The following is a 22,219-nucleotide window of genomic DNA, read 5'->3' on the forward strand; positions in this document are numbered from 1 at the left end:
ATGCAGCATGTTGCGGGCCACATGTCAGTGTGTTGAAACTCCCAATCTGCAACCTTTGTTTTTGATTTGGAGTATTCAATCCCCAACTTCCTTTATCAATTCAAAAAGCTGGATTGTGAATGGAGGTATAATTTATAGACATTGAAGTGCACACATCCCAAGTGTACAGCTTCATTGGTTTTGAGAGACACTTATCCTCTGTAGCCCAGCCCCCCCCCCCCCCCGAGATCGATGTTTCCTCCCGACACTGTACCTTGGGTGAGCCTACTGGTGCTGTGGGTGTTATTTCCTTCATCCTCTCCTGGAATCTGAGCCTTTGGGTCCCATTAGCCCAGCAGCTCTGGTTTCTCTGTACAGAAATTTTGTACTAGATTTTCTTGTTTCCATCTGTAAAACAAGGGAAAGGACCGAAACCCTGCTCTGAGGGTCCCTCTGCTTTATGTTTCCTGTGATACTGTCCAGCAACAAAATGGTCACTTCTGACATAGACAGTAACTGCCAAAGGAAGCCTTGCGTGGTCTGAAAAGGACAGAATGCCATCTCAGCCTGCCCTGGAAAGCGGTGTCCTTTAGTGTGCCCAGAGACAGATATTTTTGCACTGCAGGAGTCGGTCTTTGGAAGTGCGTTGGGCTTTGTATTTTAAACTAATCACAGCTGCCAGAATGAGCACACTGGTTTTGTGATATTTAAAATCTTTACCTTGCTCATTTTTTTTTTTTTGACGCTGTGTTAAGTTCCGTGGAGCAGAGTTTCATTCACACCTCGCTTATTCATAATTTGGGATAATTAATGTTGGGGCTGGACTGCCAGTCACCTTTGCCACTGAGGAGCCGGAGGCTTTGCCACACCAATGCATACTGCAAGCGGATGAGGGGACTGGGGCCCTCGCACCTGAGAGGGTGAGGTTGTAGGTGTGTGTCCTTCTCCACTCTTCTCCCACCAGCTGCCTGCCAAGCTGTTGAAAACCCATGAACCCCGAGTCTCCTTTCAGCTCAGGAATTCTGAGATCTTGCCCGAGTCATGCTACGCTGGATTGTTAATTTCCTTTGGAAATTTGAAAGTGATAGCACTCCTTCTTTGGGGACTTTATTGTTCCTGCTTTTCACTCATGCCTCCCTCAGCAGACTCCAAGGCTCCACTGCTCCTTTTGTGGTGACCGCAGTACTATTTGACATCCAGCCTTCTGCATCCTCACTGTCACACCGGAGCTGTTGGGGCTGCAGAGCCATGGCTGCCGAGGGCTTTGCTGGCACCTCCTGCTCATGTCCTCACTCAGAGTGAGCAGGGTCTCTGAGCAGGAAGGAGCCCTGAGTGTGCACTTGACACGGTGCCTTGACAGCTTTCCCAGGCCTCTGCCAGCCGGTCTCCAATGCTGGCCTCTTCTGATCCACTTTCATTTACTCCGTGTTGGGATTTGGCCTTTCCTAGTCCATAATCTGGTATTTCCGGTCTTCTATTTGTGGGGTGAGGTCCAGGCAGCAGGTCTGCACTCATCCTCAGTGCCCTCTGCCCTCCCTGTGTCTGATTGTTAGCTCAGATTATTTTCCTAACTTCCCCCAGCCTCCTGTGACCTTGCTCACCACCCCTGATGACCCCTCAAGGTAGTTAAATGAGGCTTGGTTTTCTCTATGAATTCAATATGTCGTCTCTATTTGAAATGTTCCTGAACCCCTGGTGCTGTATTTTGGCAAAATATTTGGAGAATTTAAAACCTATCCATTAAAACCCATAGTTTTCTTTATGAGGGGGTGGGCTGATTGAATTAGTCAAGCGACTCTCAGTAGGTGTTCTTCCTGGGGAAAGTGGGTGCTGGTGGTTTTGCTCTCTGTACCTGGGACAGTTCTTGCTGATTGGTTTGGGGTCCCTGTGTGGGGGGCTCTTTTGCCTGCTTGAGACTTCCCACCTCTGGGCGTAGACAGGGACCTTTCGTGCTGTTTAATGTGTTGGTGGTCCTCAGGTCTGAGAAAGGGTGTGTCCCCAGTCCTCTCCCTACATGACACCCACCTGCATCTGTGTTGCCTGTGATGCTGTGTTCACTTGCATCCTGGGTCCCCGAAATAGCTGTGGTTGTCACCTCCCATGCAGCAGCAGCTTCGGGGACCCTGCGCTTCCCACCTTACTCTAGGGGGGACACCTGTGTCCTGGCTCAGAATTCAGCAGTCTCTTCAGTTCTTCCCCCCAAGGACACCCTGAAGTGTGGTTTCTGTGAGTTCCTTTTAGAATCACCTTCACTGAGGCAGGCATGATTTACGTCCTAAGGCTGCAGCTGCTGCAGGAGCATCGTTCGAAGCATGCAGAAGCTGTGTGTCCACTCCCGTCCTCTCTGCAGCGCAGCAGTGGAGGGTCAAGGTCTCCAAACCCTGGGATCCCCTTTTGGTCCCCACACTTATTCATGTGTCACCTCCAGAAACGCAGAGGCCTCAAGGGGGGTGGACAGGAGCCCTGCTCTCCTTTCCCCTGGGATTGCTCTGTGACTCGTCCCTGAGTGGCAGGTGTCTTCCTCCTCCCTCTCCTTGATGTGAAGGGCCTCTGGCACCTGTGGCCGGTGCTGGTTCCTGGTCGCAGCGTGGAGGGTTCTCCAGCAGGAGCCAGTTCCTCCCCCAGGAGGCAGACAGGTGCCTTTCCTTCTTCATCCACGTCCTGGGTCTTGGTGTCTGTCCAGGTCTGGTTCCACGGAGAGGGCAAGTGGAGGTGCCCGTGGGAGAATGAAAGGTGGCAGACTGGCAGGGTAGCAGGACCAGAGCTGCCCGTGGCTGCGCTTGTCCCCAGGCTCCCAGCCCCTGGGCCCTGTCCTCCTTCTCTGTCTGTGTGCCCAAATGCTCATCCTGCAGGGTGCTGGGTGTTTGCCTCTGTGTCTCTTGTAAGCAGGTCCATCTCCCTGCAATGCTTGTGCCCTGCCCTCTCCCAGATGGAAGTCAGAGTATTGTCTCAAAATACACTGGCAGGGTGTCCCTGCCACTCCAGATCCTCCCTGAGCCCCTTCCAGGTGCCTTGGGGGTTCCCCCTGCCTGGGTTCCTGCCTCTCTAGCCACCTCTGCTGTGCTCCTGAGCTGCCTGCTTTCACTGGAGAAACCCTCCTATTAAAATCTAAGTTAATCTTACAAGAACTCACTGCTGAACTTCGTAGTGAGGAAGCCTGCTTCCTGTTGATAGATAATAAGACAGAGTGGAATAATTTGAATTCTTTATAATGGATGTGATTATAAATGATTTCCCTATTTACTCATATAAAGGGCTAAGTGGAAGATGATTAGTGAGTTCTGTTTTCTGTTTTTCCTAAGGTGGTTTCTTAATCTTCCCAACAAATTCCTGTGATACAGAGAAGAAAAAGAAAAATCCATTAGAAGTAACTCAAAACCTTTAAGAAGCTGTTTAGAGCTTTGAAGCGGAGGCCTCTTTCTTTCCTTGGAGTACGTTGTGGCACAGGAGAGGAATCCGCTTACCCAGGCCTGGGCCGCGTGCGGGTTCCGAGGCCTGCGCTGCCGGGTGTATCTGGCCCAGAGCTTCTGCCAACGCCTGTCATAAATACTGTGACGGATTTTCACGTTTGAAGTATTTATAATTTCCTATCATTTTGCTCCATTACTCCTAAAAAATTAGTGTTGTTAAGGGTCCAAATCCTTCTAAATCCCATTAGGTAATATTGTTCTGTAATTTGGTGATTAAAGATGCTATTTTTTTACTTTGTTTATCCTTAAATCCTTCACCCAGTAATCTCCTGTCCATGACTGTGGGTATCTCAGGACTTACAATGAACAAATCCTTAGTTGGCGAGTGACTGCTGAACATTGCAATAAGTAAGGTGACATAAGCCATTTTAACTAAATATGGGCTTATTCTCCATGGGGCTGGTTCCCTGGCTTCTAAGTGCCACCTTGAGTTACCTCTGACCTTGCTTTTGTTAAGAAAGGACATCTGTGTTGAAGACGTCGGTCCCTAGCCAGCCCAGGGTTCTCTCTGGTGGTATGGTGGAAGGCTGGGCAGTACCTGGGTGGGGCTGACCTTGAGGCGTCCAGACCCTTCTCTTTGTAGCCAACATAGGAAAACACCATAATGTCCCTGTGAGGGCAGCGTCCCACCCACAGGCAGGATGCTTCCTGGGGGAGAGGAGAGACTGTTGGCAGATTCCTGGGTCAGGTATTCACAAGAACAAATTGCAAGTTTGTGTTTCAGTACAATCAGTACCAGTGGGCCGGATCTTCTTAATGAACTTCGCGAGGAATTTCGAGTTCAAGGGATAGGGTCAAATGTGTGGTTTGAAAGCACGTCTTCCCCTCATGATGTCCCCTGGCTGCCCTGCCCCCATCCCACAGGGTCATACAGATCTAGGACAGGTGGGGAAGAGGGCCGAAGGGTGGGAACCACCTTCTGAAACAGGGTTGTCCTGAGGTGTGGCCTCCTGGAGGCTGGGGCTCAGGAGGGAGTCACTCCACTGAGGCCGCTTCAGCCTGGGTTGGGATGAAGAAGAATCCCTCTGCCTTTCCCTTTCTGGCCCGTGTGTGGCCTTGAAATGTCTGCATTTGGCCCTTGTCTGCCTAGATCTGGATTCCTCCCCTTCCTGCCACCTGGGGCTGCTGAGGGGGCACCCTGGGCTTGCAGGGTGGGGAGGTCTGCGGGGTTAAGGGTCCTCTTCCCTGTGTCCTCTCTGTTGTAGGCCCCTGGATCTTTTGCACACTGCTAGTAGGCTTTCGTGAGACAAAAATATTAAAAAAAAAAATTGCCATCAACCAAAACGGGTTCACCGTGAAGTTTTTAGCCTCTGTGTCAGACAGCGTTAGAGCCACGGATTCTATCAGTGGGCAGGTGGGAGGCACTAAAGGAAGCCAACTGTATGTTGTAGTCAGGGCTGAAAGACAATGGAGAGCTGCGTTATCCATCCAAATAAAACACAGATGTCAGCTCTGATTACTGTTGCTGTCACCTTGTTTAAGAAAGACCTCCTGACCCAAAGTCTGGGAGACCTGACCTCTTAATAGGGAGCAGATCTAAAGCTTAAAAACTTTGGTTTGCTACGAAATGACTTTTCCTAGTTCACTCCAACCTGGTCTGCACCTGGCGGTGGTGGTTTGTCCTGGTTGTCCACAGGTGTCTGGGGTGTGTGACCTCAGACTGCCTCTGCCCAGCAGACTGCTTGCCAGTCCCTAAACCTCACCTCTGGATGCGGAGCGTTTGAAATGCTTCGGAAAGCCCTTTGGTGATTTTGTTCGTATATTCATTCAACAGTGTCCTCGGCTTCACTTAAAGCCAGGTGCTATGGGAAGTGTGCTGGGGGGCAGGAAGGTTGGAGTGTGGGGGCGGGGGAGGGGGGACCTAGTGAAGAGGTGCAGAAGGGAGCAGTGAGGGGCCACAGGCCCTGCCCGGCTCAGGCCTGGATGGTGCTAGGCTGGAGGAGACTGCCCTGCAGGTCCCACCAGCCAGGCCTGGAAGCGTCCCCGACTTGGTCCTCACTGGCGTGGACACCCGAGTCTCCCTGGATTCCTCCTCAAAGGTTCAGCTGCCTTCTCTTTGCTTCCGGATAACATTTTTCTCATTACTTGAAAAATATCAAGCAAACAAACAAAAATACCCCAGCGTATCTGCCTGAAACCTCCGTGTTGGTTGGGCATGACTTCAGAAGGTAACCGGCAGAATGAATAAAAAAGAAGCAAGGAAATTTAGCATATATTTGGCATTTCCCTGCCGCATGAACACAATTGTTGGATGTCATTTTAAATAAGCCTTTTAAAGGTCACTTTAAAAATAGAATAATTGGCTTCGTTGTAGAGATCATGAAAATGTACCTAACAGATAAATTTAAAAAAAAGAAAACAGCTACTGCTAATATTGTGAAAGTGGATACTTGTGGTTTTGGAAGCATCTTCCTGTGGCTCATAAAAAGTGCCATATCTTAAGCTTTGTAGGTTGGGGTAACAGGATGACCAGTGGGTTTTGGTACTGATAAAGATGCTGATTTCAGGGCACATGGGAAACGTTAATATAAAATAGCTTCATGAGATGGGAGAATGCACACAAATACTTCTAAGTTAATATCCATGCACTATGAGTCTTAGCTAGATGGAAATGCATAGTTAAATTAATAATTATTATAAGTAGACACTTGGCTTTTGTCTACATCCATACAGGTGTATATATTACAGTGGAGATTGCCAAAATGTCAAATTCTCATTATCTCCAGGGTCACCTCACTCAGGGGGACTAAAAGCATTTCCATGAGCTGAGTGGGTAGGAGTGAATGTGCGATATTGGCTGCCAGAGGTCAGCCTTGGGGGAAGGAAGCCGACTCTGCAGCTCGGCGTTTGCTAAGTGTCTTACTGAACTAAATGTGCTAAGCACCACGTTTGCAAAGTGTCTTACTGAACATTTGCCCAAACGAGGGCCTTTGTTCACAGTACATGCGCACTAGATCCAAACTGTGCTTGCCAGAGTGAGGGGACTTAGGAAATGGGCTGGTACGGTGACATCCCCTTCTCAGGTGGATGCCGGGTTCTCCCATGGCTAGAGCATCAGATTGGAAGATCCTCGTGTTGTGACACTGAACCTGCATTGACCGAGTTGGAGAAATCCAGACCCTGACCTTGGTGCTCATGGGGGCAGGGGAGGGGAGCAGGGTTGCTCTGCGGACTCACCTTGCGTAGAATAATTGCGTAGAAGTTGGTCCTTGGAACTTTCAGGGTTGACTGTGGTCCAGGGGTTCTCTGAGCCATCCTGGTTTCTCACTTGTCCAGAAACCAGCCAAGGGCTTGCTGGAACTGGGGCGGGGGTGGGGACCTTTTCCATGTGAGGACACCTTCGGGGAGTTAGTGCCTTTTCCTAGGTTTGAATTGCAGCCAAGCCTGTGCCAACTTCCTCTGATGGAATGTAGGCTTTCTAGAGCCAAGCACTGCATCATTTAGGGCCATCTACATAAAGTCGAACCAAAATAATGTTGGTGTTAGTCATTAAATAGATCAAAGATGCTCTGGTTTCAAATACTCATCTTGGAAATAAACACGGAATCTTATCCCGAGCCTTCTCCTCCATGGGGTTATTTTTATACGCTATTGTGTTTGTCAAATTCGAGACCTTGCAAGATCCAGGGCTGATTTATTTAATTTTCTCTGATGGTCATGTCATTTCAATTTCCAATAAATGTAATTATTTTCTTGCTATTGCTTTTGTATTTAATTTCAAAGTTTTCTCTGATTTGCTCTAAATCATCCTTTACAAACACAAAGCGAAAGCTACCAGGGTTTCTCTTCTGATGTCGGCAATTATAAGTGCAATCGTAAAATTTACTCCAAATTTTATTTGACTTAATAACCGGTTAGCTGCCACCACAGGCCTCCTAGTTGTCATCATCTGTGTTCGGACTCCGTGTGAGATCCTTGAATGCCAGAGCCTCATAAACTGGACCTCGTGGTTTTGGTCCTTTTCACTCTGTGTTGCACTGTTACCATCCTTCCAAAATGTCCCTCCTTTTCTCCAGTCAATTTTGGAAGCCGGATGTTCTTCTAGAGCAAAACATCTCCCCCACCCCCCGAGTTAACAGGGTAAATGACCCCTCAGGAATATTAAACACTATTAAACTGACGAGCAATTCCGTGTACCGTAGGAACCCCAGGAATTGTTTCTAGTTTTTCCTGACTTTGTCTTTGTATGAACTCTTGTTAGGATCGAAATTATTTCATCACTTCTATTCCTGCATCTGAAAATAACAATGATTATGGTGCTTTCCCAATAACTTTTGGTTGTTTGAATTGTATATTGGAAGAGGAGGTATGTTTTCTTTCTTTTAGTGTTACCCAGAAAAATGAACTAGAAGCCATGGGAGAAGTCCATTTATATTCTTTTATGTTGACTTTTCTGTGATTCTCACATTTAATTGTATCCCTTTTCGGAGGCACTCGGCCTGAAAGAGAAAGAATTCTGGGATTATCGAATACCCTGTGGCTACACCTACTTGGGAGGTCAAAACACTTATCATTTATTTATTTATTTTTGGGCTGGGAATTGAACCCAGGGTTGCTTAACCCCTGAGCCACATCCTTAGCCTTTTCCCACTTCGCCTTTTCCTTTTTGTTTTGTTTTTCAGTTAGAGTCAGGGTCTCGTTGAGTCACTCAGAGCCTCACTAAGTGGCTAAGGCTGGCTTTGCACTTGCAGTCCTCCTGCCTGAGCCTCTGGAGCCATTGGGATCACAGGAGTATGCCACCGTGCCTGACTGGTCAAAACTTTTTAAAGGAAAAAGGAAAAGCCCTGAATTTGGACGATTACTTTCATGGGATGTCCTCGGCCAGGCTGAGTAGTCTCCTTATGGAGTGGCACCATGTTTTGAGGTAGCCAAGACAGGAGGAAGGAGTGAGTGGCAGAGGTGGGGTGAGGCCAGTCCTCCGCAGAGGCTGGCTGAGCACCCCTTGGCTTTGCCCAGCTCGGCGACTCAGCCTGTGATTGTGGAGCCCCTGCCCATTCTGCTGCACCGACCTCCTGTGACTGCTGTGAGGACCCCGCAGAGCTCGGTGAGGCCCTTTTTCTCCAGGTTCACATCTTCTTCGCAGAGGGCCCAGGTCAGCCTACTTGGGGTGTGCTCTGGGCCTCCCTGCCTGCCTCCCTCATCTCCAACCAAGAACTGCAAAGACACTGGGCATCGCCATCTCTAGGGTTCATTCCACAAGCAGTCGTGGAGTGTCCTGGGTGCCTGGTGTGGCGGGGACATTTGAGGGTCCCTCAAGGTTCACAACATGTGCTGTAGTCTCAGTGCTGGTCCAGAGGCACCTGAGTTGGAGTGGGGGTCTGTGGGGTCCTTTGGGAGCTCAGGAGCTGTGTGTCAGGTGATGGGGACATTTGGCGATGATGCTTTTGAAGGGAACATATTCCCTCACTGAGGGCTGCCTGTGCTTCAAGGGCCCCTTCCTGCCGCTTCACGTTACAGCAGTTTATGGCCATGGGATTGCCATTAAGGGGAGCCTCGGATCACTATCAATAAGCAGCGTGCCTTGAGGGAACCACCACGTAGGTGCTGAGTAGTGTCCCCCCAAATCCATTTTGTTGATATCTAATGCCTGGTGCCTCAGAATGTGACCGCCTCTGGACACAGGGGATTAGGATAACTTGAGGTCATCGGGAGGGCCCTAGTTCAACGTGATGTGACCTGTTGTGGACAGGAGTTAGGACTGTGCATGGGGTAGAGGACAGACCATAGGCCGGGGACAGGCTCAGAAGAAACCGGCCTCAGGCACACTGATCTTGGCCGTGGGCTCTCAGAGCTGTGAGACAGTGTGTGTTGTGTGAGACACCCAGACCCGGGTGGCCCCAGGGTAGACTCCTCCAGACCATACAAGCAGGACTCGGTGGGCCACCTGAGCTTCCGCCGCCACCCGGCTCCCTCTGCTCTTCCTCACCTTGCGCTTGGGCTGCCCTGATGCCCTGGCTCCTCCAGCCCTGCCCGTGTCTCTGCTGATGTCTCTGTCAGCCTGCTCGGCCTGGTACCTGTGCTCTGTGCCCTTAGCCCCTCCCACTGCAGGGCCTGGCCCCTCTGCCCAGGGAGGTGCCGTCTGCCCTCCCTGACTGGCCCCACAGGGCCTCCCACCTCTTCTGCACTTCTCTGTGCACCCACATGGCATCCTTCCCTTTCTCCGTTCTTTCCCACTCCTGTCTCCGCCTCCCCCGTCACTTTGCATTCCTTCTCCCTGGGACATCAGACAACTGAGGATTGTCCTCAAGATCAGGACATCGGGAGGAACTTTCCCCAGGAGGACAGCATACTGCCCCTGCTCCCAGGGCCTGAGTCCCACCCAGGCGGGCTTCTGCCTTCCCAGGCTCAGGGCAGGACATGGCAGTAAAGGCTCCTGGTCACACAGGTGTGGGACTCCGGTCTCCATGGGGGACAGCATCAGAGCTGGGGTCTGTCGACAGGAACCGCCAGTCTTCCCTAGCCAGCCTTTCTTGTGCAGGAGAAGAGTCCTTGACTTAGTATGTTTTTAATTGCCTGACCCTAAGCTTTTCTCTCTCTGTTTTGGCAACATTTATAAAAACTCCCTGCCCTACACCTTTGTGTACGTTGAAAAATTTGATTTGGATGTTCATGTTTTATATCCCCTGGTGCAAAATATTTGCTGAGATACAAATGGGAAGACTGTCAAACTATAGAAAAGTGTGAGCTAGTTTAGGGGTGGGAGGGGCAGGTGGCACTTTTGGACGGTGACAGGAATTTGGGACATGGATAGAGCTCGCGTCATGGTTTAGATATGAGGTATCCCCCCAAAGTTCAGGTGTGAGACAGTGCAAGAAAGATTCGAGGTGAAATGATTGGGTTTTGAGAGCCTTAACCTAATCAGTGCATTGATCCCGACAGGGATTAACGGGGTGGTACATGTAGGCAGGCAGGGTGTGGCTAGAGGAGGGCCGTCCCTGGAGGTGTGCCTTGGGGGGATGCAGTCTGTTCTAGGGGAGCAGCACGCGCTCTCTGCTTCCTGGATCTATGTCCTAAGCTGCTTTCTCCACCATGCTCTTTACTAATGATGTGCTGCCTCACCTCGGGCCCCAGCAATGGGAGCCAGCTGAATATGGACTGAGACCTCTGAAACCAGGAGCCCAAAATAAACTTTTCTCCTCCAGTTGTTCTTGTCAGGTCTCTTGATCACCGCAGCCCAAAAGCTGGCTAAATCACTCCTGTTGTGGTTCCCTTGGCTTCCCACCTGGGTGGGTCCTGTTGCTTCTTATAATTAGAGCTATGGCTTTGATGGTGGTTTGCTCAGGGGACGAGCAGCCAGGGCTGGGCTTCGGCATCAGGATCATCATTAAGATGACTCATCTCGTGCTGTTTAAAGGAGCCCAAGGCACCCTGACGTTTCCCAGTGTCTGTTGCTGCTGGAGACCATTGTGTGGTCAGTCCCAGCTGCGACCGGGGACACACAATGATTTAGCGTCTGCAAGGAGAGCTGAGACAGGACATGCTCATTTATGTCTCTCGTTTTGCTAAAATACATACAGAGCTCTCCACTGTGACTGTCTTGTGTCAGCTCTTCACTGGCATTGGGGGCCTCCCTGTCTGTCTGTGCAATGGTCACCTCTGCATAGTGCACACACATTTCCACTGCCCCAGGAGGAATCCCTGTGCCCGACAGTCACTCCCCTGTCTTCTCCCAGCCCCTGGCAGCCTCAGGTCCTTCCTCTGTGGACCAGCCTGTCCTGCACAGTCCCCATCGGTGGCATTATGGCAGCGTGGCCTTCTGCGCCTGGCTTCTGCTCCTTACTGTGTCTTCAGGATGCGTCTCCTTGTGACACGTAGCCAGGTCTCATTCTCTCTTGGTGGCTGAGTAGCTCTCCAGTGTGTCAATGTGCCGCATGTATTAGTCCTCTCATCCCTTGATGGACAACTGAATGGTATCCAATTGGCCGCAGCAAATGTAGCTGGTGGGAATGTTCTAAGGCAGGGTTTCATTTTAACACCTGTTTTAATTCTGTGGGGTGAACACCTGGGTGTAGACCTGCTGGGTCATGTGGTGACCATTGCACTTTGTTTAGGGAGGGTGTTCTCTTCCCTGGTTTATCTGTATGAGCCTCTGCCAGGTTATTCCTTCGAGTGATGAGACTGGTCTACAAGTTGACCCTTCTTCTCTTTTAAAAATCATACCTGCTACAGTTTGGATGTGTAATGACTCCAATGACCCATGTATTAAAGGCACCACCCCAGGGTGGAGCTGGTGAGAGGAGGAATCCTCAGGAGGTGGGGCCTTCTGGATGACTCTAGTGCACTCACTAGAAGCAGCTCCTAAAGGATCCATGGGACCCTGGCCTCTTCTCTCTCTTTCGCCTTCTGGCCATGAGGCGGATAGTCTGTCCCACCATGTTCACCACCCTTACCATCCAACCTCCCCCCAGAATCCCAAAGCAGTGGGGCTGCCCAGTCTACCAGAACCTACAACTAAGGTTAATTTCCTCAGGTGTTTTATTGTAGTGATGCCGCGTTGACTAATGCGGTGCGTTCCTCTGTAGGCTGATCGCTGGGCTGTCTTTCATGTGTTCAGATGTGTGGGACCTGCATGGGGAGTCGGGACCTCCTTGTTCGTGACCGGAGGGGGCTTGTCTGGAAGGAGAACACTTAATGTCAGAGACACAGGACAGAAAACCAGCTCTTGAGATCTTGGGAATTATATGGACTTGTGCCTTTTGTAGGAGTTCTGGGCATCAGAGTGTAGCATTGTTGATCAAGGAGACAAACTCAGCATTCATTTAGAACCCAGGAAATGGTAGGACCCAAGGTGTGGAGGAGCCTCAGGGTGCCCAAAAGACTTAGACTCTGTCCTCAGGGAAACTGTTGAGCTCCAGATGTGTTCCAGGTCCTTCCTTGCAGTGAGTGCCTTGTTAATGTCACGAGGTACATCATTTGGAGGAAACAGATGGTGGCGATGAACAAACCTGTGGGCCAGGTGACCACTGCTGCTGGGTGTGTCTCCTAGACCTGTTCACATTGAACGAAGCCAGGATTCTATTCCTCAGCTACCCACCTGTATTTCAGGTACTCAGTAGACACTTGTGCCCAGTGGCTCCTGTCCAGTGCTCTGGACAGAGCAGCTGTAGAGTGTCTGTCAGAGGAGAAAGTCCTCCTGCATTAGCTAGACCACAGGTATGGACACTGTGGCCCCGTGCTGGGTTCAGGGAGGAGGTGCTGGGGGTTGGGAGATGGAGGTGCTGCATCCTGGCAGTGTGGAACCTTGGTCCTGGCAGTCATGCTGGGCAAGGCAAGCCCCCCAGCCCCAGGTCTCTGTCTTCCTGTGCGTCAGTCCTGGGCTTGACCACTGCTGCCCGCCCTTCCATAAACACAACATGTGGGTTGTGATTGTCCTGCACGGTGAGACAGATGGGCTTTGCGAGGAGAAACGTTGGGAACTTTTAATGTCTTGACACTGCTGTGCCATCCAGGTGGCATTTCTGCTTTCTAGAAATTCATTTTTATTGTATTTTACAAAGATTTAGGTCAGTAACAGAATGAAAATAAAAACAGCCCCTGATCTTTTGCTGTGATCAGTGGGAAAGTCCTTGTGCTATGGTTTCTTTTTGCCACTTTTGGAGTGGGTGATGTGTTAGCTGTCCAGGGCTGGCCTGGTGGATGGCTCAGAACAGCACAAGCTCACTGTCTCATGGGTGCAGAGGCCAGAGGTCCAGCACCATGCTCTCTCTGTAGAATCTTCTGCTGCCCCTCTGGCTCCAGGCCTCGTGGATCCTCTGTTTCAGTCTCTACCTCTGTCTTCACTTACCGTTCTTTCTTTCTTTTTTTTTTTAACATATTTTTTAGTTATAGGTGGACACAATATCTTTATTTTATTTGTATGGGTGCTGAGGATCGAACCCAGTGCCTCGTGCATGGTAGGCGAGGGCTCTACTTCTGAGCCGCAACCCCAGCCCACATGCCACTCTTTCTGTGAGTCTCTGCCCCCAAGGGTCCCTCTCTATTCTCTGAAAAAGATGTCTGCCATTGGATTTGGAGCCCATCTGAAGCCTAATTTAATGTTATCTGCAAAGGCTCTGTTTCTCAATGAGTTTGTAGTCACGGTATCTGGTGTCTGAGTCATTTGTGTGCAGCTATAACAGAATACCTGAGACTGGGTGATTTATGACGAGCAGAAATTTATTGGCTCACAGCTCCACCGCCACGGAGCCAGTGTCTTACAGTGTGTGTCATCACTCAGGGAAGCAGGAGGGTGAGAACTCGCCCTTCTATGACCCCATCCCTCCTGTGAAGGAGCCCGCAGAGTCCAGTCGCCTCTTGTTGCTGTGTCCTGTGATCCTGTCACAATGGTGCTTGAATTTCAATGTGAACTTGGGGGGGCATTCAAACCATGCTCAAGGGTCAGAACATGAACATGTTTTTGGGTAGTTCTACCTGCTGCAGGGGCTGGGGTGCAGATGGGGTCGAGTGGCAGGGCCATCCTGGTGGGGCATCCCTTTTTGCTTCCTCTACCCCAGAGTCCTTCTTCATCCTGCTCAGCTCCTCTGTCTGCTGGGTGTCTGCACACCCTGGCCACCCTCCCTGGTGGGCTGGAGTGGGGGCAGCGAGGTGATCAGCATGGTGGAGAAGGCGGCTGGCTTGTTGTGCCCCAGCAGCCCATAGGTCTCCCTGCACCCTTCTGCCCCTGTCCCTGCACCTGACCCTGCCTCCACCCACTGCTGTTCCCAAAAGCTCCACTTTGTTGAATGGTTCAGACCGTGAATTAGACGCGAGTGGACTGTGCTGTGTTTTCCAATCTGCCCACTGCGGTTTCAAGTGTTGTTCTAGAACTTCTCTGTCATTTGTGAGTCCTGTCTGGCTTCCTGGAAGCTGTCTAGACAAGTAACCAATTTCCACCCCCTGGGGGGCTTTGGAGGCCTCTTCACAGAATGGCTCCCCTTCTCCTGAGCTCTTGGTCTACCTAACTGAGCTGGTAAAAGGTTACCAAAGAAAAACAGAGAAAACAAGGAGAGAGAAGTTCAGGAGTTAAATTCAGCTCCATTCTTGATAGCCTGGGCGATTCCCCATTTAGCCTGACTTACCTACCCATCAGGTACGTCGTAGGAGGTTAGGCGAGCGCAGAGGTTCCCGGGAAGAGGGATGGTTTCTGCGTGTGCCCTGGTTGGCTCGTCCACGCTGGTTGGCTCGTCCACGCTGGTTGGCTCTTCCACCCTGGTTGCTCGTCCACCCTGGTGGCTCGTCCACCCTGGTGGCTCGTCCACCCCTTTCTCCTTCTCCTGCTCCACTTTTGCTGCATGGTTCTTGCTCCTGAGCCTGTGGTCTTCAGGTGTCCCTGCCCTGCTGGGCCACTGCTGCTCTGCCCTGACTCCCTGGCTCATCCCTGCTCCTATCCTGACCTCTGTCCTCGGATACATTCTCTTCTGGTCTCCCCTGTGCCCAGCACTGGGGACAAGGGAATGGACCAGGTATAGGATTCGACTGCTTGTTCCAGCATCGTTTCTGACTGCGTGTGAGAGAACAGGAGGCTTGCTTAGCCAGGCTGGACACAGGGAACATGGTCATTGTGGCCAGAGTGGACCAGCCCCTCAGACCTGCTGACCTGGGTCTTGTAAGGGTGACTGAGGGCCGAGGACTTTTGTGCTGTGGGCATTCATTGTGACCCAGCCACATGGGCCAGGAAGTGTGTGTGTGTGTGTGTGTGTGTGTGTGTGTAGACATATTGTGGTGGTGAACACAGTTCTATATAGTGAAGCCCCCCACCATCTTGTGAAACTCTGGAGAGCCCCTCTCCTGTGCCAGTCTTCTCCAAGGTGGCATAACCAAGGACTTGCAAGCACAGGAGCTTGAGCTGGGTTCAAATCTTGGTAAGTTTGCGCTTCCCTTATTGATGTTTTTATTTAGGCTTTGTGACGGGTCAACATGGAGATATTTATGGGAGCAGTCCCCCCAGGATCACAGTTGACACTTGGGGTTGAGTGAACCTCAGTGCTGGTGGGAGAGATGAGCAGGGCGATTTTAGCGAGCAGCATCTGCTTCACGGATGTTGATGACCTGGAGAGGAGGTATTTTTGGATTTAGGTACGGGAGGCGTGGGTAGTCTGTATTTAATAGTGTATGAGGAGGCTGGCCTCATTCTTCCTTCTGCTCTGGATTCCTAGCACTTAACCACAGGAGCACATCCTGGAGTCGCCCGAGGGCCCAGCACGTCTCCGATAGCAGATCTAGGCCGCCTGTGCAGTGTCCACCCCGTCTTATTAAGACCCCTGCTCTTCTGGACTCTCGGCCCCCACTGGCGGGAGTGGGCTGGCTCCCTTTTTTGTCTGTTCACATTACCGGTTCTTGTGAGGGTGTTTGGCTCTGTCCCACATCTTCCAAAGACAGAGTCTTAAGTCTGAAAGGAGAATTTGTGGACACCATATATTTTAGTTCAAAACCTCCAAATGGAATCCTTTTAATATGCGTTTTCTTGAGAAATATGTAAATTAATAATTGCTTCATACATTATTCAAGAAAAACTTGTTTTGTATCACTGATAGCTCTCCTCGTCTTATATAAAGATATGCTAATGGATTTAATTAAAATAATTATACTGAATAATGTCGCCTGAACTTTACCCTAAAATAGTATCTATTAATCATCATCAGTAGTAATATTTTTAGCCAGAGAGACACTTACAACATTAAACGGATGCCAGATAGAAAGTACATTTTTTTTTTTTGTTGGATTAAGTTGGCAATCTCATGAGATGCATGACAATTAAATTTGCTTAGACTATAAAATTTCCTTAATATCATTAACCTGCATTATTTTAGCAATTAAAAAACTTTTAGCCTTTTCTGCCCCTTCATAGTGCTTTTAGGAGTTCTTTTTCTTTCCCTCTGATCTTTTGGTCTCAGTATGTCCCTTGCCCCTTTGATTCCATTTTGACCTCACTTTCCTTCCCGAGAGCTGGGAGTGCTGAGTACCATGAGCTCCTGCCTGCCTGGTATGGGGATGAACCTGATTTTAAGAGGGACACTCAACAGCCTGTCTTTTAGAACAAGTAGAAATAGCTTTACCAGCAGCCAGGACTCTAAGTTTCTCGCTGGTGTCCTTCCCCGGCTTGCTGGCTTTCAGTCAGTGCCTAGTGGGATCCCCCCTGGTGCCTCTGGCTTGTGCGTGCGGAAGCCTGAGCGCCTGTTCTCAGAGTCAGTGGGTCAGTGCACGCGTGTGCTTGCCCCAAGCCTAAATGTGTTTAGAATCGGACCTGTCCACCCTCAGGTGGACAGATAAAAGCTTCACCAAGTTCAAAGAAAAACTCAAGCTGGGAAGTTGATTTTGCTGGGTTTAAAATCAAATGTGAAGAAATAACTCGCAAGTTCTCTTATGGCTCAACGAACAGGAAACGAATGAGCAAAGCTCGAAGCGGTGAATTCATCCAAATCCCCGGGGTTCTTCTCTGCTCTTGGTTGGGCAGGTCATTGGGTGTATCCACTCAGGGTAGGGACAGTGGTTCCCGGCCTGATGGGGATGGACTGAGAGGTACCTAGTCTACTTGGCTCTGTCTCTGGGGACATCCACTGACACTGTCCACTGTCCCACAGTCATTCTCACAGCACATCTCCATGAGATGGCAGGTGGTCATCCACTATGGGAGGCCCTGAGGCAGCACTGGGGGAGGCTGGCATCTCAGCTGCTTGTGACAGTTCACAAGAGCCTGCCTGATGTGTTTAAATGAAGACCTCCACTGATTTACCCTAAATAATAAGACCAAACAAAACCAGAAAAGTCGAAAATGTTTCTATCATCCTGACCTCTGTGATTTGGTGACCAGTTCTATTCAGTATCTGTCATGGTATGTAGCCCTTTATAAAGGGAAGTCCCAACTGAATGAAGACTGGGGTTTGAGAGGTCTGCACAGTGAGGGTGTCTGGGTTAGTCTTGTGTGTGTGTCCACACGCCACGCGTGCCACTGTGGGAGGTGGCAGTGGCCAAGGTCTGTTGAGCACTGGTGTTGTGTTGGGATCCCGAGCTGAGCTTACCATGTGCATGACCACCTTCCATCCCAGCAGCCCCCATAGGCAGGTCCTCCTGAGCCGGGACCACCCTTCCATCCCAGCAGTCCCCATAGGCAGGTCCTCCTGAGCCAGGACCACCCTTCCATCCCAGCAGCCCCTGGAGGCAGGTCCTTGAAAGTACCATGGCTTTACCTGGCAGCACTGATGGAAAAGGGCACCCTCTGGCATTGCCCGGACAGGTGGTGGAGGCAGGCTGTGCACTCTCTCCTCTGGCCCGAGCCTGCCCTGAGCCCCCTTGGGCCCTGCTTCCTGTAGACTCTGCTTCCGGCTCTTCCTGTGTGTGGTGTACTCCGACTTTTGTTTTGGAGGTGTCTCTGCAGAGAAGATCCCGCCCGCACCTGTCTCTGGTGGGTTACCCACCAGCCTACTTATGCACCAGCTTGTGCCCCTCACCAGGCTCTTGAAGCTGCAGCCCTTCTCTCAACAGAGACCTCAGTGTAGCACAGCTGTCCAGCTCCCTGGGGGCTGCCCAAGCCTTTCCATGCCAAGTGCAAACAGAGTCCAAAGCACTGGAGATTGGTCCTTGGCAGTGGCAGGGTGGCATACGCCAGGGAGGAGGTGGCGCCTGTGAGGAGGCCTGGAGGGTGGGCCCCTGAGCACCTTGCCTTGCTGGCTCTGCACCTTTCCTCTCCTCCCCAGGGATGGTGACCGAGGTGGAAGCAGAGGCGGGGTGGGGGGGTGGTTTCCTTGAGAATCAAGAGGTGCTGTGCCAGGGTGAGGTGGTCTGGGAGTCGTGGGGGCCAGCCCTGGCCTGTGTTCTCTGTGAGGAGTGCGGGAGACCAGGGGAGTGACTAGGCCCACTGTGTTCATTCCCAAGGGGCTTGTGGTCTTCGGGGGTGTGGGCAGGTCAACCTGGGATCTCTGAGGGGAATGTGAGTGCCCTAGGTGCCTGACCCAGCATCCTGTGTCCTGGGGAATGAGGTCTGAGCTCTGGACTGAGGGGAAATGGATTAACTGAGGTGGGGACTGCAATGGGGGAGGGGAGCAGGGACCCAGGAAGAGGAAATCGCTGTGGACAAGCCTCTGAGGAGCAGGAAAGCCTGGCCCACCTGGGAACCTGAAGAGGTTCAGCCTAGGCGGAGAGGGTCCTGTTGGTGGGCCAGTCCCCGGGCATCAAGGCTGGAGCCTAGGGGCCCTGAGAATGCTGACTGGGTCACATTTATCCCAAGAGCTGAGGGTGTCACCCAAGTTACATAACAGGAGGGCTTCTCTTGCTGTTCAGTGAGCCTGAACGAGGGGTCTGGGTGGAGGCAGGGAGGCCAGCTGGGAGGCTGTGCCAGGGAGAGGTGGAGGTTCGATGTTAGGTGGACCAACCTCTGCTCTGCAGCAAGGGGTCAGTAGTGTGGTTCCCTGGGGAAGGGATGGCGGGTGGGGCTCCATCAGAGGCAGTGGAGTTGGCAGAGTCATTGGGACAGCCCGCCAGAGGTCGTCGCTGTGGGTTACGGGTGCGGGGTGCAGGAGTGGGTTTTGTGGGTTCGAGGTGCGGGGCGCAGGAGAGACGGCCTCCAAGATCAGCCTTAGGTGTTGGTAGCTTATATGAGGTGATGTTCCTGAGGGGGAAGGGTTATGTGGGGAGACCCCAGGGACCCCCACATGTAGGGAGGACCCAAGACATTGGGAAGGAGGGCTCAGGGGAGTGTGAGTCATGGGTGCCCTGAGGTGAGGTGGCAGCCGTGCTATAGGAAGGGTGGCCTAAGAAGAGGTTGCTGCCATTGTGACTCAGATCTGTGGCTCAACAGGGGTTGTCCTTCAGCCGTGGTTGCTGTACGACGTGGTGTCTGTGGTCTTGGTCGGAGGAGCAGAGCTCTGGGCTGCCCAGCATTGTGGGATCCTCCCTGGCCTTGCCTCAGCAGGCACGGTCCGCTCGGAGGACACGCTTGGTGTGGGAGGCCTGGGAAATGGGCAGGGAAGCCCGGGAGCCCTGGCTGTCCTGGCCCTCGGCCCATCCTGGTTAACACAGGGTGGGTGGCCGAAGGGGCCCCGGGGGGCAGGCAGGCCACAAAGGCCTGTTCTTGTGTGTTGCTGTCGCTCTGTCCTTGTGAAGTGGTATTTATGAAGCGGCTGCAGGCAGAGGATGCTTTGTTGGGTACGGTATAAAATGCAGGAAGCCAAGCCGTCCCTCACCCTCTGGACATCCACAAACTAAACGAGACACGTTAAGAGACGGAAAGCAATCAGCCTGTGCAAACGCTTATTATTAAATGTCACGATAAATATTTTCTAGTTTCTCAAACTGACTCTGAGGTAGTCGAAGCAGAACGTTTGAAACGGGCATGAAATTATTCCTAGTTAATGCTGTTCGACTGCAGCTCCCCGCAGATAATTGGAATCCCTCAGTCGGGTTGGCGTTGAGGGCTGGGTTACCAGCGGAAAGAGCAGCCATCGTGCCTGTGATTCTGCAGTGGAGATTTAGGGGTGGAAGTTGTCCCCTGCCCCTGTCCTCTGGCCTGGGAGTGCTGTGACGTGCAGTGAAGGTGGGGCAGTGGGTTGGCAGCACCAGCCTTGGAGTGGGCAGGCTGCTCCAGATCCCAGCGTGCCCATCTGAGCAAATGACTTCGCTTTTTTGCACCTTCACATTCTCATGGGTGACAGGGGACGATCCTGGACCTGCTCCAGAGGTTGCCATGAGGATTTCACACGTCAGTTTAGAGGAGCAGCCAGGTACATGCCTGGCGTGTGCAGGGTGCTCATGTTTGGTAGATCAGGAAACTCAGACTCATTAAAAGTGACTCAACTCTGGATCCTCCATCCTGGGCACCAGAGATGGGACTCGTGCTCAGCCTCCTGACAGGCATTTTCCATACCTGATAGGGGCAGCGTAATCTAGGTAATATGTTTTTAATCACTTTTCAAATTAAGGTATAATTTACACTCAGTAAAACACACTCCTCCTTATTGGGAAGTTCGTAGCTTTCCACAGAAGCGTAACACAGTTGCCCTGCCGAAGGGTCTCTGGGCTGGACCCGCTCCCACTGCAGACAACCCCTCTCCCACCTGGCCACCACGCAGGTTTTCCCTTTCCAGATTGGCCTGGAATGGAATCACGTCGTCTTTCAAGTTAGCCTCTGTTTTTTCCTCCTGGGTGCGTCGGAGCTTCATGGTGTGTTGGTCAGTGGTCCCTTCTTTCTGTGGTACTGAGTAGAGCTCCGTGGTGTGGGTTCACCTCTTGAGGGACATTTGGGCTGCTTCTAACTTTTATCGATTATAAATAAAGCTGCTCTCAACTTTTCACTTGCGGGGTTTTTGTGAACATCTGTTTTAATTTCATCTGAGTAAATAAATATGCAGGACTGCAGTTACCCAGTTTCGGGGATCACTCATGGCTCACATTGAGACCACCATGTTCTTTTCTAAAGTCTCCTAAATATTTTTGCACTCAGACCAGCAGCAAATGCATCCGGCACATTCTTAGAGTTTTCTTTTGAGTTGTTTTTAGCCTCTCTAATGGACGGTCGTGGTCTCTCACTGTGGTCATTTTAGTTTGCCCTTCCCTGATGAGTAGTGGTGCAGAGTAAGTTGCTTGGTCCTTATCTGCTATCCATGTGTCTTCCTCAGAGAAGTGCCCCCCCCCCCCCCCCCCCCGGCCTTTGGCGGAGGTGGAGGATTGTTTTCTTACGGCTGAGCTTTAAGAGCTCTTGGTACATCCTGGATACCAATCTCCATCAGATCCTGATTTGCAACACTCTCCCCGTGCTGTGCATGGCTCCTGTTTTGTTATCTAAACAGCACTTTTCCAAGAGTCTCAGCTCTTTGTTGGGATGTTTTCATTTAAAGATTGTGCTGTTAGTATCACATCTTACAAATCTTTGCTTAACCCAGGGTCACAAGTGTTCTCTCCTGAAGTTTCATAGTTCCAAGTTTTTCATTTAAGATCTGTGCTGCATTTGAAGTTAACTTTTGTACACATGTGAGCTATGGAATGGAATTTATTTGGTGTTGGTATAGGGGTAGTGAACTTTGGTAGCAAATCCATTGACTGCATATGTTCCGGGATCCAACCCAGGGCCTCCTGCATGTTGGGCAAGCCACTGCACATTGAGCTGCATATTGAGCTAGATCCGCAGCCCCAGGGTCATATTTTTGGGGTGAGTTTCTGACTACTTGCTTTTGGAGGGTGGTAATAACAACTTTTCACGTAATGGGTATAATATTTTGTCCTGTGGTCTTCTCAATTTGAATCTAAGTGTTAATGCAGTCCCTTGATATAGCTGGCACGGGCCAGTTTCCTTCATGGAGGTAGAACTCAGCCTATCTCAGGTGGCAAAGCCAGGTCAGGACGCTTGAGATCCAGAACATTCCCCAGCAGTGTGTAACAGAGGCCTTGGGTCTGCGGCATACCCCAAATTGAATTTTAATTCCAGCTTAGTTCATTACTTGCTGTGTGAACAGGGGCAGCGTAATTAATGTCTCCCTTGTCACTTGCTTCTTCCAACACAGCTAACTCCCGGTAGTGGGTCGGCTAGAATTAGTGCTGAGCTTCGCAGGGCCCAAGCCCCGTGCAATGCGGGCAGCGGGGTCTGTGATCACCATGACTGCCCTGACCAAGGCTGTGGGTTTTCCAGATAAAGGAGAACTTGTTACTAAAGAACAAAATGATTCCTTAACTAGGGATACACAGGTGTGTAGGAGACGAGTTTTAGGATGGAGCAAGGGCATTTCGTCTGCATTGCTGGATGAGGAATGGGCTTCAGGCGAGAAGGTCTTCTGGGACCGTCTTGGTTTCATTGCGTGAAGCCT

General features: G+C 51.0%; 1 protein-coding gene across 1 annotated transcript in view; it reads left to right on the forward strand.

Annotated features, from left to right (window-relative positions):
- Nucleotides 1–22,219, forward strand: part of Dock1 (dedicator of cytokinesis 1) — a gene marked incomplete at its 5' end in the record, with an annotated part of 406,458 nt that overhangs the window by 82,659 nt on the left and 301,580 nt on the right. The window lies entirely within an intron of this gene.

Source organism: Marmota marmota, unplaced genomic scaffold (genome assembly GCF_001458135.2).
Source record: "Marmota marmota marmota unplaced genomic scaffold, marMar, whole genome shotgun sequence".
NCBI lineage: Eukaryota > Metazoa > Chordata > Mammalia > Rodentia > Sciuridae > Marmota > Marmota marmota.